This window comes from Crinia signifera, chromosome 2, assembly GCF_055691185.1.
Source record: "Crinia signifera chromosome 2, ASM5569118v1, whole genome shotgun sequence".
NCBI classification, from domain to species: Eukaryota; Metazoa; Chordata; class Amphibia; order Anura; family Myobatrachidae; genus Crinia; species Crinia signifera.
The window spans coordinates 291,336,931-291,353,174 of record NC_139218.1 but is presented as its reverse complement, the minus strand read 5'-3'; positions in this window follow the sequence as shown (position 1 = coordinate 291,353,174).

Below are 16,244 nucleotides of genomic sequence, written 5' to 3'. Positions count from 1 at the left end.
CGGACTTTACCGCGTACTTACGGATCGCGTCTTTACGGCGTCTGCGCATGCGTGGAGAACGCTACGCGCATGTGCCACGCCTTGACTCGGTACCAGTTCGGCCAAATCCCGTACAAAACTGTTCACCGCTATCAGTCGGGAAATAGGGGCGTATTATGGGCGTCATGCGGAATGACACATGGGCGTAGTTTCAAAGTGGGCAAAACGGGGCGGAAACATGGGCGGACACGGGGGAGTACACTTATGTTGGGGGGCGTACATTCGGAAACCACTCCGAATGCACGCGATCAAAAAGGGCAGAAATGTGCGGTGTCCACAAGTGTACTATTGCTTTGCGGACACCACTCGTTCATGCGGTAGGCGAACGTACGCCTAATGACTACAACCATTAACACCTGAACCCAATAGAATCTACTCCTTTACTCATTACTCACTAATAGGCCGCTTGTCAGTGCTTTAATTGAAACCATTGCTGCTTCAAGGAAACCTTAGTAATCCCCCACATATGCTGTACTTGTCCCACACTTAAAAACTGCTAACAATGGACATGACTGAATATTAATACTATCAATACACATGTGTATTAGACATGTATAATAAGTGGGTCATGTGATGTATTGCAGAAGATACTTCATAGTGGGTTGTTTGGCGTAAATCCTCCGCTTACGTGCGGTAGCACCGCTTGGCTCCCGTTCGGATGCGGTATTTCCGAGCATACTCTGTAATACTCTGTAATACCGTGCAGAATCGGAGTGTTTCCCCCGCACACGCATGGTTTGTATGTCGTCCGTAAACACGCCCTGTTCTTAAAGAGTGAGTCCGTCCGAATGCGGAGGACCCGTGGGCGTTTCTACGGACGATGGCCGCATGCGGCAAAACACCGTGGCGTGCGGACCGCTCCGTAAGAATGCGGGAATATCCGCACCAACCAGAATAAGGGCCATAGTGACCCATAGTCACATTACACATCACATAGTGACCCATAGTCACATTACACTGCGCGTAGTGACTGATATTCACATTACACAGCACATAGTGACCCATAGTCACATTAGACTGCGTGTAGTGACTGATATTCACATTACACAGCACATAGTGACCCATAGTCACATTACACATCACATAGTGACCCATATTCCCATTACACTGCGCTTAGTGACTGATATTCACATTAAACAGCACATAGTGACCCATAGTCACATTACACATCACATAGTGACCCATAGTCACATTACACTGCGCGTAGTGACTGATATTCACATTACACAGCACATAGTGACCCATACTCACATTACACAGCATGCATTGATCCATATTCATGTTAGAAAATAAATCGGTTCTGGCTCCAATCAGAATGCAGTGTCAGCTCACTTAACCCCTGTATGTGTTAGTGCTGACATGATGGAGAGGACGTATATCAGGGCCATATCTAGGGGGCTAGGGGGTCACCCAACCCGGGCGCTGGATTAGGGGGCACATTTTAGGGGGCACATATCTAGGGGGCTAGGGGATCACCCAACCCGGGCGCTGGATTAAGGGGCACATTTGGGCACTGCCTGCAGTACTCTTTGCCAACCGCTGCCCACTGCCCAACTCCCTCCACCCAACTCAGAGTCCCACTGACGCTATCCAAATCCCGGCCCTGCCCGAGGTCCCTGGGGGACTTGCAGTTCCCTTCCTCCTTGTGCATAATGCGAATGACAACATGACGCCATCGCCCGCACGTGTGTGATGTGGGAGGGAGGAACAGCTGGCAGGGTGGAGAAGTTGCAGAGAGGTCGTAGAGGGACACAGGGGGCCATGCATCTTAAAACAAAGCTGTGTGCCACTGCTGTGCAGCAAGCCAGGTCCAGACTGCCAGTGAGTGCTATAATTAATAACTGTTTACTGCTGTCCCTGTGTTGTACATATGGTACATACTGTAGTACATATATTGCCATATTTGCTGGATATATTAGTTATCCTTGTACTACAAGTCCCAGCATGACATGCCAGTTTCTACTAGCAGTCTATCAGCAGCTGCCAGAGGACCACATGCTTTCTGCTCCTCAGGATTTAGGTATACATGAAAACTGACTGGTCATGCTGGGACTTGTAGTGCTAGGATACATGTAATTACTATCTATATCCAACATATACTGCTGTGCCCCTCTCCCTCATGTCAGCACACATGCTGTATATCCCCACACAGATACTGTATACAGTATCACATACACTAGTGTGGTCCCCAGTCCATGCACACACATTACCTGGCTTCTGGAGGAGGACCACAGGAGCCAGCTACTAAAGAGCAGGGCCATGCAAAGTTGTGGGTGTGGTCTAATCATGGAACCCCCGTGACCACGCCCACTTTCGAAAATCGTCATGCTTCAGCTAGAGCCCAGGAGCAGGTATAGTTAACCAGCTCCCCCCTAAGCTGGCTCTGCTGCTGGGGATCAGGGGCACACACTAAAGCACCGCGGGAGGAGCTGCATGCGGCCGTGCATGTCTGGCAGCCCTCCCACAGCCATATTTCCGCTGAGCAAATCTGTGGTCTGCGGCCCAGACAGGGGGGAGAGCGACTGGTTCTGAGGTCTTATGGACCGGCCGACCGGGAAATGGCCCGGTTTTCCACCAGGGCCAATCCGCCCCTGCTCTTCACCCACACGTCTCCCTATCCAGGCTCCTTGTCTGCCCAGCCACGGAATATCCACAGACAGCCCCATTCTGTGTCTCCAGTCAACTCTGCAGCGACTTTACAGTTCAATTGCAGTTCTCAGAAATCTACAGTACATTGTTTCCTGTTTTCTGGCTATGACTGCCCTTCTTCAAGCTTCAGCAAGCTCCTCTGTCAGCAGTACAGCACACATGATATAATGAGCTTTATCTTAATAAAAATACTTTTTTGTACAAGAAAACTACAGTCGAGGTACAGTGGTGTCCCAGATCCACCCAACAGATACTGTATCTACTGTATATATCTCCTAAACCATGTAAACATTGAATTGTCCATTATGGTCCTTTATCAAAAAAGCTAATGTGATGCCAGTCTTAGAGTTGGATTCTTGGTCTGCTATTGGTCTTTCCACTCTGGGGGAAACTATGTCAGTCAATGGCTTGTTTTAATTTTCTTATTTACAGTCTGTCTATGCTATCACTATCTGGGATTCTTATTATCAATTTTACAACTGAGTCAGAGTATAGTCACTCAGATCACAACCCAGATCACAAAGGGGGTATTACATGTTAATACTATATGTACAGTATAAAACTTCCCTGCTTGCTTAAATAAAAAATAATAATTCTCAGACGTTATCCAATGAAACTTGTGTGGCCATATTCTGCACTTGTTTTGAGGTGTCTCTCTTTATCACTTATGCAGAAATATTTTAGAAATTGATTCACAGATTGTACTACACCCCTGATCTAAGTCTGTCAATAATAGTTGATAATAGTGTCTCCTACACTGGCCAGTAGCAGCATGAGCCTCCATGGCTGTGTCCCCTTGCACACCCCGTTCCTACACGTGGACATCCCCTTGGTCCCCATTGTTTCCTTTGAATGATAGCACGCCCAGTGAGTCCCTTCTGTGTCTCTGAACGCTGTGCCCATTACCAGTGTGCCCTTACAGTGTGACAGGGGGAGTGAGAGACATAGCACCTTTACCTCAGAAAGCTGTCCCGCACTGTCCATGTTTGTAGCCAGTGCTGCTGAGAGAGACAGAGCACAGTGCTGTGCTACTGTGTCCTGGGAAAAGAGCTGTCAATCACCACCCGGGAGAGTTCCAGTGTATACAGCGCCTGCAGTGATAACCCTGCAGTTGCCATTACAGACCAGCACGGTTGTGCAGACTTCTTCTACTGCCATAGAGAGACCTCCATCCATTATGCCACCTGCTGCCACAGGATAAGACAAGTACCTGCACCATATACCTGTGTATACCTGCCTGGTGTATATCTGCTACAGTATTGCATATCCTAAAGTTAACCCTTGATGACTGTTAACTCTGTGCTCACTACCAATAAACTTGCATTCCTGATTAATCCAACAAGTGTGTCATCTAACAACAATAATCACCACTATGTACTCTGCCAACAGGTTATGGGCCCAGGCCCCTGCATGCTTGGAAGATTTACCCCTAAAGTACCTGAGGGGCAGATTTATCAAGCTTGGTGAAGTGATAAAGTGTCTAGTTTTTATAACCAGCCAATCAGCTCCTAACTGAAAAATAATAGGTAGGAGCTGATTGGCTGGTGATAAAAATCAGACACTTTGGTTGATTTGTAAAAAAATAGGTGTATTTGTATCCAGAAATTCACTTATTTTTGACATTTACTATTCCGAAAATACGGCAATTCGTATTCGTATTGATGTGCTATCAATACGAATACGAATTGCCGTATTTTTGGGATAGTAAATGTCAAAAATAAGTGTATTTCTGGATACAAATACACCTATTTTTTTTACAAATTTCCTTTAGTAAATGTCCCCCTTTATCACTTCACCGGGATTAATAAATCTACCCCTGAGTGATAGCACTGAATATAAAAGAATGCACAGATAATTGTGACATTTTTTATAGAAGAGTTAACAAGATGTATAACACAGGGCACAGTATGACCTTTGCCAAACTAAAAGGTTCAGAGAACTACAGTACATGGAAGTTCACTATGGAGATGCAGCTTAAGAGGTAGAATCTATGGAAGGTCATAGTAGAAGCAGGGGACCATCTAAAATAGACAGAGCCATCGGTATGATACAGTAGGTTTAGCTGTGGAACTAGGGACATGTGGACAGCCCTGCAATGTGCATATAAAGGTAAAGGTCTGATGAGAAGGATAAGTTTGAGGCGCATGCTTTATGGAACGAAGTTAAGTGCCAAGAAAGATGAATGACTACATTGATATATTCTTATCGATAGCTCAGCAATTGGCATCTGTGGGAGCATCAGGTGGGCAAAGAAGAAGTAGCGATAGTGATGCTGCAGAATCTGATGGCAGAATTTGACTTCTTAGTTGTTGCCTTAAAGTAAAATAACACCAAGCTAACAACTGAAATTGTAAGAGCCAAGTTATTGCAATTCCAGGCGTATATTGCCATGGAGACCATAACTGAGGGTTCTGCCTTGGTCGCAAAGGGTGCAATGTTCAAGAAACGCACGTTCAAGTGTTTTGTATTTCACAAGATAGGGCACAAAGCTTCAGATTTCAGAATGAGAAATACCGGTGGTGCACAGAAGCAACATGACAAGCAGGATGAGTCAGCACTGAACGTAGCGGTCAAGCACAGGAAGGATTGCTGGTACGTGGACTCGGGAGCCACTAGAGATTTCAGCTGCAATCAACACTGGTTCAATTCTTTAATGCAGTGTGTACCCAATACAGGGATCGGAGACAAGTACTTTACTGCATCACAAGTTGGGAAAATCACAGTACGTTTAAGAATTGGAGGAGAAACAGTTGTTACAAACATCCAAGATGTGTTGTTCGTGCCAGATTTGGGACGTAACCTCATTGCCATCAGTGTGCTGGAAGAAAAAAGTTACACAGTCCAATTTGAAATGGTCAGGTGTATGGCGCATAACAAAAGAGGGACTGTAATTGCTTCAGCAACCAGATGCAATCAACTGTATGCCCTGGACACAGAGGAATGTTAAGCAATGATGGACTGTGACAACAGTGAATCAATGGAGCTGTGGCACAACTGTTTAAGTCATCTGGGATATGACAACGTCCAAAAACTGATGGATGGAATGGTAACAGGTATCACGGTGAGCAACACTGAGAGACTTGGGTGCAAGAGCTGCATAAAAGGAAAGTGAACCCGCAACCCATTTCTCAAGTCAGTCAGTAGAGCAGAGACACCATTTGCTCTATTGCACACCAATGTGTGTGGACCAATGGAAGAGGAATTTATTAGTGACTACAGATACTTCATGACTCTCATTGATGATGCCACAAGAATGACACAGGTGTACTTCCTAAAAGAAAATAGTGAAAAATCAGAAAATAAAAACCTTAGTGGAAACTCAGACGGGTCTGAAGATAAAGATCATGAGATCGACAATGGGGGAGAGTACAACAACAAAGTATTAGCCAAATTCCTTTAAAATATGGCATAAAGCACCATCTTACATTTGCTTACACACTGGAACAGAATGGCGTGAATGAGCGGGCAAACCACACAATTGTTGAGAGAGCATAGATGATATTTAGTGATGCCGGCCTGGAAAAAAGATTTTGGGCAGAAGCAGTATCTACTGCCATTTACCTGAACAATTGAGCACCGACAGTAGCTGTTAAAGGTAACACACCACTGGAGGCCTGGTCCAGGAAAAAGTGAAGTGTCAGTCATCTTCATGTCTTCGGCAGTAAAGATTTTTGCCCAAAAAGAAAAAAGGAGAAAACTTGATCCAAAATCCATAAAATGTATAATGCTTGGCTACTGCAAAGAAAGTAAAGGATACAGAATTTGGGATGCAGAAAACAAATGTCTTCTAAAATACAGAGATGTGGTGTTCCAAAATACTGTACAAGAAGTAATGCCACTAGCAAAAACATTGGAGCAAAAAGATACTGTATTGGCGTATGTACTGTACAGGCAGCAGAAAGCGTGTCTGAAACAGAAACTGTCTGAGTGGAAATTAAATTGGGGAACAGAGTTTCAATGAGGAGTAACAAAGGCATACCCTCTAAGAGATATAGTGAGGACAATGTAAATAATGCTTACTGTGAACCTCAAATCATCCAAGAAGCAAAGTCAAGCAATGACTGGAGAGAGTGGACGTCAGCAATAGATACAGACAGGGCTGGTGCATGGCACCAGAGCGCCCCAGGCAGGGGAGCACCCCGGCACTCACTCGCTCAATGGGGGGATGTGGCTGCTGATTCACTTCACGGGGGGAGGGGGGTCGTGTTTGTGGCGGGAGATGCGGTGCGGGGGGGGGTGTTAGAGATGCGGCAAAGGCCTCAGCTCCAGGTGGGCTCCAGGAGGGTCAGACACTGACAATGACCAGCACGGGGGGCATGCTCCAGGGGGGGAGCTCACTTTGCCGCTGCTCGCTACCGCCCTTCAGTGGCCGGCACCCTAGGCAAATGCCTAAAGCTGCCTTATGGTGGCACCGAAAAAAAGAGAGTCTGGACACTTTTCAAGTGCTAAACTTTAGTCCTGCTGCTGTTAAATCCTCTAAATAATAGTTCAACTTTCAACTACAAAATGTTGTTGACATGTTGACAAAGGGACTGTCGACACACTTGCTGAATACATTCTTGAAAGACTGTGAACTTGAATATGTCTAATGTTGATTCAGTTTTTCACTGTTTGCTTCTCTTAAGGAATATATTTTCAATTACAGGTAGGACTACATTCAAATTTCATGTTCTTTTATACAGTATGTAACCAGAGACAGCCTTGAGCAAGGTGGAATGTTAGTAAGGTGCACTCAGCACTTTTCTCCTATACTGGCCAGCAGCAGCATCAGCCTCCATGGCAGTGTCCCCTTGCGCTCCCCTTCCCTGCATGTGGGTGTCCCCCTTGGTCCCTGTGCGCTGTCTCCTTGGAGTGGCAGTGCACTCAGCGAGTCCCTTACCAGCCTTCTGTGTCCAGTGCACCCTTACAGTGTGAGGGAGGTGTCCCGTGCTGTCTGTGTGTGTAGTCGGGGGAAGAGCTGTCAATCACCACCAGGAGAGTTCCAGTGTATACAGCACCTGCAGCATTAACCCCACAGTCACCATTACAGACCAGCACTAAGTCTGCACGGCTGTGCAGACTTCTACTGCCATAGAGACATCTCCTTCCATTAATCCATCTGCTTCGACAGGATATGATAAGTACCCACACCATACACCTGTGTACACCTGCCTGTTGTACAGTATATCTGCTACAGTATATACTGCATATCCTAAAGTTAACCCTTGATGACTGTTATCAATGTGCTTACTACAAATAAATTTGCATTCCTGGTTCATCCAATAAGTGTGTTGTCTAAGAACAACACTAGGTGCCACTATATACTGTACTCTGCCAACAAAGGCTTCCATATCAAGTCAATCAGCACAGTCTACTGGTGCATCTTAGAGGGACTAAGATGTATTTTCATCAAAAAAGACACCAACAAGAGGACCAATGCTAGCAGAGCCTCGTAGACATAGCATGCCAAGAGGGTTTGTTTGGCATGACTGCATTAAAGATGTATGTGTATTCATTTGCACTTTGGAAGTACAACAGTGTGAGGATATTTGTGTATTTGACATTAATGAGTATATTAATACTGAATGCAATATACAATATACAATATTTCTGGAGATTTCCACCATTCATGAACCGTATGTAGAAAGACTGCCGTGGCTGTAAGAAAATTGGCAACTCTTCCATAACAGTAAGCAATATTAGAATAATGGAGGTTTAATTTAATGACAAGTACAATTTAGCATATACTGAGTGGAAAAAGGCATTCTGTGCCACCTGTTCACACTCGCTTGGTGTACTTATGCTGTCTATCCTCCAGTGTATTGTTGGAAAGAGTGTTCAGCACAATTAGGAACTCTTCATAAGTGTTCTGTGTTTTTCGAAGCCTCAGCAGTGGTGACAGTATCAGCGGCTAAGCACTACCCCACTTCCTGGCAGCAGCTCAGCACTACACTTAATCTCCTGACAGCAGTGATGACAGTGGCACTGTGTTACCCCACTACTTCCCCCGACCGGGCATCAGATCATACATGTAACTACATCAGTCTCCCTCGGCAGCGATTAACAAAGGGCATCAAGCAGGCTTTCACTCCCTGGCAAAGCATTAGGGATGTGGAACTGTGACTTAAAAGGCAAACCCACTTTATTACCAAGTCACTGAAATTATTCCAACACCATAAACGCTGGACTCCAGTAGCCCGGCCCCGCAACCACTAGGCATCAGTTTGTACATGTCTGTGAGGACTCAGACATACCTAGATTTGCTCTTCAAAGTGATTATTAACTCCAAAATCGACAACATACTCAAGACACTGCTCAAGCATATGAGAAAGCTACACAAACTCATTGAAGCAGCCAGTTACCTCTACCAACAAACCTCTTCTATATTCTATGACTACTGAAGTTAAACATTTTAAATCCAAAAACCAATGTGGATAGTGGGGGTATGAAAAGGTCGGGAGGACGAGCAACACATGGGATCGCCACGCTTCGAGGTGACGTGGATAGTGGTGGTGTGAAAAATACAATTGTATCACATATACATATACACTGGGGGTTTTGCGGCATCACATATACATATACACTGGGGGTTTTGTGGTAAATCGCAAAGCACAAAAAATCGCATGCGATTGCTTTCGATTTTGAGTGTAATGCGCTTTCGACTGCAATGCGATCTGCAATGCGATCTGCGGTCAGGGTGCAGTGAATAAATTAACTAGTGAGATCGCATCGTATCGCATATCACGCCATGAAACTGTGTCATGCGATCGCATGAGATCTTGTGTGTCATGCGATGCTATGCGATCGACAGGTAGGGTGCAGTGAATAAATTAACTAGTGAGATTGCATTGCATCGCTTCACATTCATCGCATGGCACTAAAACCTGCCATGCGATGCGATGCGATTTCAATACGCAGAATAGCCCACTAAGAAAATGGCGTAGTGGGCGCCGTGCTAATACACAAGTACCAAATTTAATCTTGATTTAAAAAAAACCTTGTTATTAAAAATGTCAGCTTACAATAATAATAATAATAATAATAATAATAATAATAATAGCTCTATAATGCTGGCTAAAATAGGAGAATGCAAGTCCGTACTTGTATTCAAATTTCTGATTTAAGCTCCTCAAAAAAGTATATAAAATCAGAAATAATCAGAATTTAACATACTGTAACAAGTCATAAACAGACACACCAGATACACTCTGCAGCTGTATTATCGGTTACAAGGACACAGGCGATTACCATATCATGCAGCACTGTGTCAATAGGAAATACACCTAAACAGCCCGGCCAGCCCTCACCTACATGGTAGTGCTCAACTCCATGTGACACTACTGAGACCCCATAGCCAGTGGGCATCTCCCATGTACATGTACCACACACTACCCTCCACCTCTGCTCATAACTAGAATTGGAAAAGAGACTGTCGTTGGTCAATCTATTAGAGCGCTTTCATATGAGTCTGTTCCCTTGAAGAGCAGCCGATTCAGGGGATGGTCAATTCCCCAAGTAAGAATATAGAACAACAAAAAACAGAGGGGAGAATCGGCGCTCAGAAGAATACTGTTTCAAGTGCTTGCATCAATTCAATAAAATAATAAATAAATTCATACACATGTATACAATAAACACAAGAAAAATAATAAATATAAATATAAAAACAATAACTGGCAATGGACCTATTGGGAGAGCTGGGGTATTTGTATAGTCACCTGTGTGGTGTTGATAGGACCTGCACTGATCCAAGAGCTTGTGTCCATAAAAGTCCAGAAAGCGTCCGTGTGATTTATGGCCGTATGATGGTATGTCCTGGTAACTGCCTAGGAGGTGGGCCCGTTGGCAAAAGATGATATATGATAGCCAGCCCGGGATGTCCTTCCAGTTGGATTTGGCAATCAGGATTCTTTAGGCTCTGCACGGTTTCAAAGGGACGGTCTTTAGGACAGGATCAGATGTGAATAGAGCAGGTGGTCAGCACTTCATTAGGGGACTTGATAATAGTCTCTCTCCAATAGTGTCCAGCAAAACACCAACGCATTTCGCTGTGTTGGCTCACAGCTTTATCAAGGTGTATTTTCTCAGACAGGATGCTCTCTTATATACCCTACTTCCTGTGTATGTAATTTGCATAGATAATTGATGCATGCACTTCCGGATACATTGAAAACAAATATTACTATTTGCTCGGAGACTGTACAGTATATGTAAGTAATACTCAAATACATTTGTAGTATGAAAAAACACCTTTTTAAACTTTTTATTTTACTGAGCTCAGATCTGAATAAGGCCCTTTGTGTCAAAAGAGTTAGGAAAAACAAAAGAAAAAGAAAGCCATTGTGGTTTGCAAAAGAAGTAGCAAGTATTGTGAAAGCAAAAAAGTTGGCCTTTAAGAAATTCAAGCAGACGCAGAAGAATGAGGACAAAGAGGTGTATCTTGTTAGACAGAAAGAGGCAAAGAAGGTAATCAGATGTGCAAAAGCAGAGGCTGAAGAGAAAATGGCCCAGTCAGTGGGTAAAGGGGGGGGGGAACCTTTTTTAGGTATATAAGTGAAAGGAGAAAAACAAAAAGTGGAATAATTAGACTGAAGACAGAGAGTGGAAGTTTTCTTGAGGGGGATAATGTAATAGCAGATAATATTAATAATTATTTCTGCTCAGTATTCACTGCTGAAAGAGAGGGGAAGGGGCCACAGTTAAGTTGCAAGTATAGTCAGAAAACTGAGGGAGAGACAAGTACATTTACAGAGGAGAAAGTCCTCACAGAACTCTCAAAACTGAAAGTGGATAAATCTAGGTAAATTAGAGGAATGGTCAAGAGCATGGCAACTACAGTTTAATGCCAAAAAATGCAAAAACATGCACTTGGGTCTCAGAAATCCAAAGACTAAATATAGTATAAATGGCACTATAATGGAAATTACTGAGGAAGAGAGGGATCTAGGTGTCACTATTTCAGGGGACTTAAAAGCAGGTAGGCAATGTAACAAAGCAATGAAGAAGGCAAGTCAGATGCTTGGTTGCATAGGGAGAGGTATCAGCAGTAGAAAGAAAGAAGTAATAATGCCACTGTATAGGTCATTGGTACGACCTCACCTAGAGTATTGTGTTCAGTTCTGGAGGCTATATCTCCAGAAGGATATAAATACATTAGAGACTGTACAAAGAAGGGCAACTAAAATGGTGCATGGCCTACATCACAAAACATACCAGGAAAGACTAAAATATCTTAATATGTATACTTTAGAGCAGAGAAGGGAAAGGGGGGACATGATAGAAACTTTAAAATATATCAAGGGTTTTAACAAGGTACAGGTGGGAGACATTCTTCACAGGAAGAGGAGCAACAGAACACGAGGACATGCACTGAAACTAGAGGGAGGAAGATTCAGGGGAAATGTGAGGAAGAATTACTTCACAGAAAGAGTAGTAGATAAATGGAATAGCCTACCATCAGAGGTGGTAGACGCAAATACAGTAGTACAATTTAAACATGCTTGGGATATGCATATTGATATCCTTACAAAAAAATAAGGATCAAATATGGTTTGAGGTAACATGTTTAAAAAAGGGGCAGACTAGATGGGCCAAGTGGTTCTTATCTGCCGTCAAATTCTATGTTTCTATGTTTCTATGTTACTCTCACTCCCCAACCCTTCCATCTAACTCCCTTATGACTAAACCTAAGCCCCCATCCCCACACACTAGCCCACCCCACATACTATGATTGGGATGCTGGCTGAACGTATTACTGCTGGTGTATTTCAATGGGGTTTTCACTGGGATTCGCCAAGTGTGTATTCCATGCTAGGATGGCGAATTGCTTTCTCCCTGATTTTTGCCATGATTCACCGTTTTGCATTCGACATCTTTTTAAGGTGAACTGGAAAGTGATCTTTTAAAATAAAGGGGTTTTTTTTTTGTGAAGGGGCATGCTATTTTTATTTATGTGCTTGAAGCACAATAATATATATTTAATTTTAATTTTATTTTTATATATTTTATTTTTTTACACATTCACCAGCAGGGGGCCGGGAGTCATTAGATATTCATATATTCACTTCACTCTGGTCCCAGCATGATACGTGCGGGACCAGAGAAGCGGCTCCCTACCCCTGTCCCATGCCAGCATTCCCGGGGGGCAGCCTCTGCTGCCTGTGTCCCCGGGAGCCCTCCCCCACAAATTCCAGGGCAAGCAGGGAGGCTTACATCTCCCTGCCTTCCTCCGTCCCCAATGCCGCAGGGGTTAAAATTCACCAGCAGAGGCAGCGAGCCCCTGCTGTATTGAATAGGGTGACTGGGAGGGCTGGCAGCAAATGCTGCAGCCCTCCATATCCCTGCGAATGTGCAGCGAATCCTAAACAGGATTTGCCTCACATGGAGAATAAAAACATTAAATACTCCCCAAAATGCTGACTTTTGAATGGGAACTGGAAGTCTCTATCATATGCACACTCCTGCTGCACATTCATTATAATAGAAGCTGACTAGGGATATGTACACTGCAGTATGCTGCAATCTCTATGAATCACAGCCCCACTGCAAAACACTGCTATATGTAGCAAAGATGGAGTTGGACAGTTTTACTTGTGGGCACTAACAGCCTACTACCCTATCCTGTAATTTCACTTGCCACTTACTGTATTGGGGGGTTCAGGATAGTTTCCTATTTTTTGAATGCACTTCTCTCAGGTTGCTTTTTGCACATCACCAAGATGTCTGAAAATCACTACTTATAATTGAATCTCATATTGTTTGAATGTATATATTGCATGGAATTTTATCATGTAAATTAACATATGCAAAAATACACCAGATAGAATTTTCCTGGTACATACTGTACAGTATGTCATGAAATTAGGAGACTGAACTTGAGAGGCGCATAAGAAACAGTAGAAAGGGCCTGTTGACACAGAGCAGAACAAATTATTTTTTATTAGTACCGGATAAGGACCCTTAAGGTTTAAGATTTTTTGGAATCAAAAGTGTTAAAGCACACTAAAGAGGAAGACACTTTGTAGGCAAACTTCAAAAGATGAATATAAAATGATTTATAAAATGGAAACACTTGATCCCGATGAATTGAATATTGACTTTGATCTAGAAGCTTTTATCTATGAATTTAGGTTTCAACTTACTTTGTTTTAAGTACTGTATATTTCATCATTTTTATTTATACATTCATTTTGTAAAGTATTAACAAGACAAAATAAATTGGATAATAATGAGTTTTCATTTATTTTAGTTAACTACATAAACCGTATGCAAATGCCCCACATGGTACCTGAATTTGATATTGGCTACAGATGCAGCTTTGAGAAGGTCTGTTGCTGACAAAATGTGTTGGATAATCAAAAACATGGAACAATCTATCACTAAAATCTCAAAGCAGATGACTGGATTTCCCTGACATTTGCTTTGTAATGGTTCCTGTGAGATGAAGCCACATCCATGTCTGTGTCTTATGTTGTTGTTGTGTTTGATTATTCGGCCCCTGTCACTGCTCAGGATGCCCAATACATTTATATTACATTTCAGATACCATGCATCTGAATCAGTACTGCAACTCTGTACAATTACTGTACAACTAAGATGCATGTGTAGAGTGACTCAGGGGTACATTGACTAAAGTTTGTAAATGTGAAAATAAGTGGTGTTAACCATAGCAACCAATGAGATTGTTCTATTGTATCCTAGAAAATGTTAGACAGAATCTGACAAACATCTCTCAGCTATATCCAAAATTGTAAATCTGAATCAGGTACTTTGTGTGCATGAATAAGGATCAGACCAGTCCCCATTTTACTGTTTTGAACCACTGTACAATTACATAATGTAGATAGTGGAGACTATAGAAACACATTCCAGCTTGTTTGGTTGCTTTTAATCACACCTGGAGTAGAACTAATTTAGGTATTTATAATTAAAGAAAGTGTTTTTGAACATTGCCAAATAAGCACTGTGCTGCACACATATTCCTCAGCACTTGACAGAGAATATTTTTATATTCACATCAGTCCCTACACCAATGGAGCTTACAATCTAAACCCCCCCACCACATGTACATGCACATTCATTCTAGGGTTAATTCATTTTTTCTTTGTTGGTAGTCAATTATAGCGTTCTCTCTAGGATTTTTTTGGGGCAGGGCGCCGCTGCAAGAGGGTGGTGCAATGGGGGTGGACCGGGCCCGCTGACTTCACAGTTGTGGGCGGTCCCGGGCCGCCAACATCACAAAAGGGGCGTGCCAGCAGCCGCTGTCACTAAAGGGGCCCAGCCGCACCAAAGTTGCCATGCACCAGGCTGTTTTAGCACGGCGCTGCTAGAAGGGCAGGGAGCATTTTGCCATTTAAAAATTGGGCAGGGCACAGCACCCTGCTAAAACAGCCTAGCGGGAACACTAAATTAATTAACCTATGAGTATATTTTTGGGGATTGTGGGAGGAAACCGGAGTACCATGAGGAACCACACACAATCATGTGGAGAGGAATATGGTCATTAGGTCGACAAGCTGAAAGGTTGACATGGGTCTAGGTAAACATGAGTCTTGGTCGACATGGGTCTAGGTCGACATGATGTTTTTCACAGTTTTTTGAGCCAACATGTGCAGACAGGCAGTATTTAATGCCCTACCATCCACTAGGGCATAGTAGGAGAACAAAATATTGTGCCAAGCATAGCGAGGCACCATGCCTAAAGTATGGCGAGAGCAGCAAGCCATGCGCGGAGACGCTGTTCTACGTTTCAGTGTCGACATTCATGTAAAAAAGTGACAAACCCCATGTCGACCTTTTGACTTTCGACCTTGCCCATGTCGACCTAATGCTTGTGTCGACCTACTAACCTGTCAACCTAGACCCATATTGACCTAGACATATGCCAACCTTTGTGTATGTCGACCTAATGGCGTGTAGACCATTCTATTGTAGACCCTATGATCCAAACCCTGTGGAGAATATACAAACTCTGCACAGTTGGGGCCATGATGGGAATCAAACCCATGACCTCAGTGCTGTGATGCAGTAATGCTATCCCATAATATAGATTTTATTTGAAAGTAAAAAACATAAAGAAAAACAGCAGTAGAATGACTGAGGACAGTCAGAGTGGTAATAAAACATATGGTCAGAGTGGCAATAAAACACGAAACAGAAGTCAACAAGACATATTAAAAGGATAGCAATAAGAAATAATAATAATACCAACAATTACAATTATTATTATTATTATTATTATTATTATGATGTTAATTTTCTCACCATAAATGTGTATTGCAGTATATAGTGGTACATCTAATACAAGTTAGCTACCAGATAGCCACCATATGTCCTTTACCATTCTTCAGGTAAGTGTGTTCAGCAATAATGTTCTATATTTCACAAGTGGGTTACGAGCCAGTATTTCTCCTTATAATAAAAGTTCACAGCAAGAATTGTTGCTCTCAAGTGAGACACAGCTAGAAGATAGATCTCAGAGAGGGCATGAGGGAGAGTATTTAGAGATATCATATGTATGAAGGTGTGATATTGTAGCTGGCTTACTAGATAAGCAAAAGTATTTTGAGATGGATTCT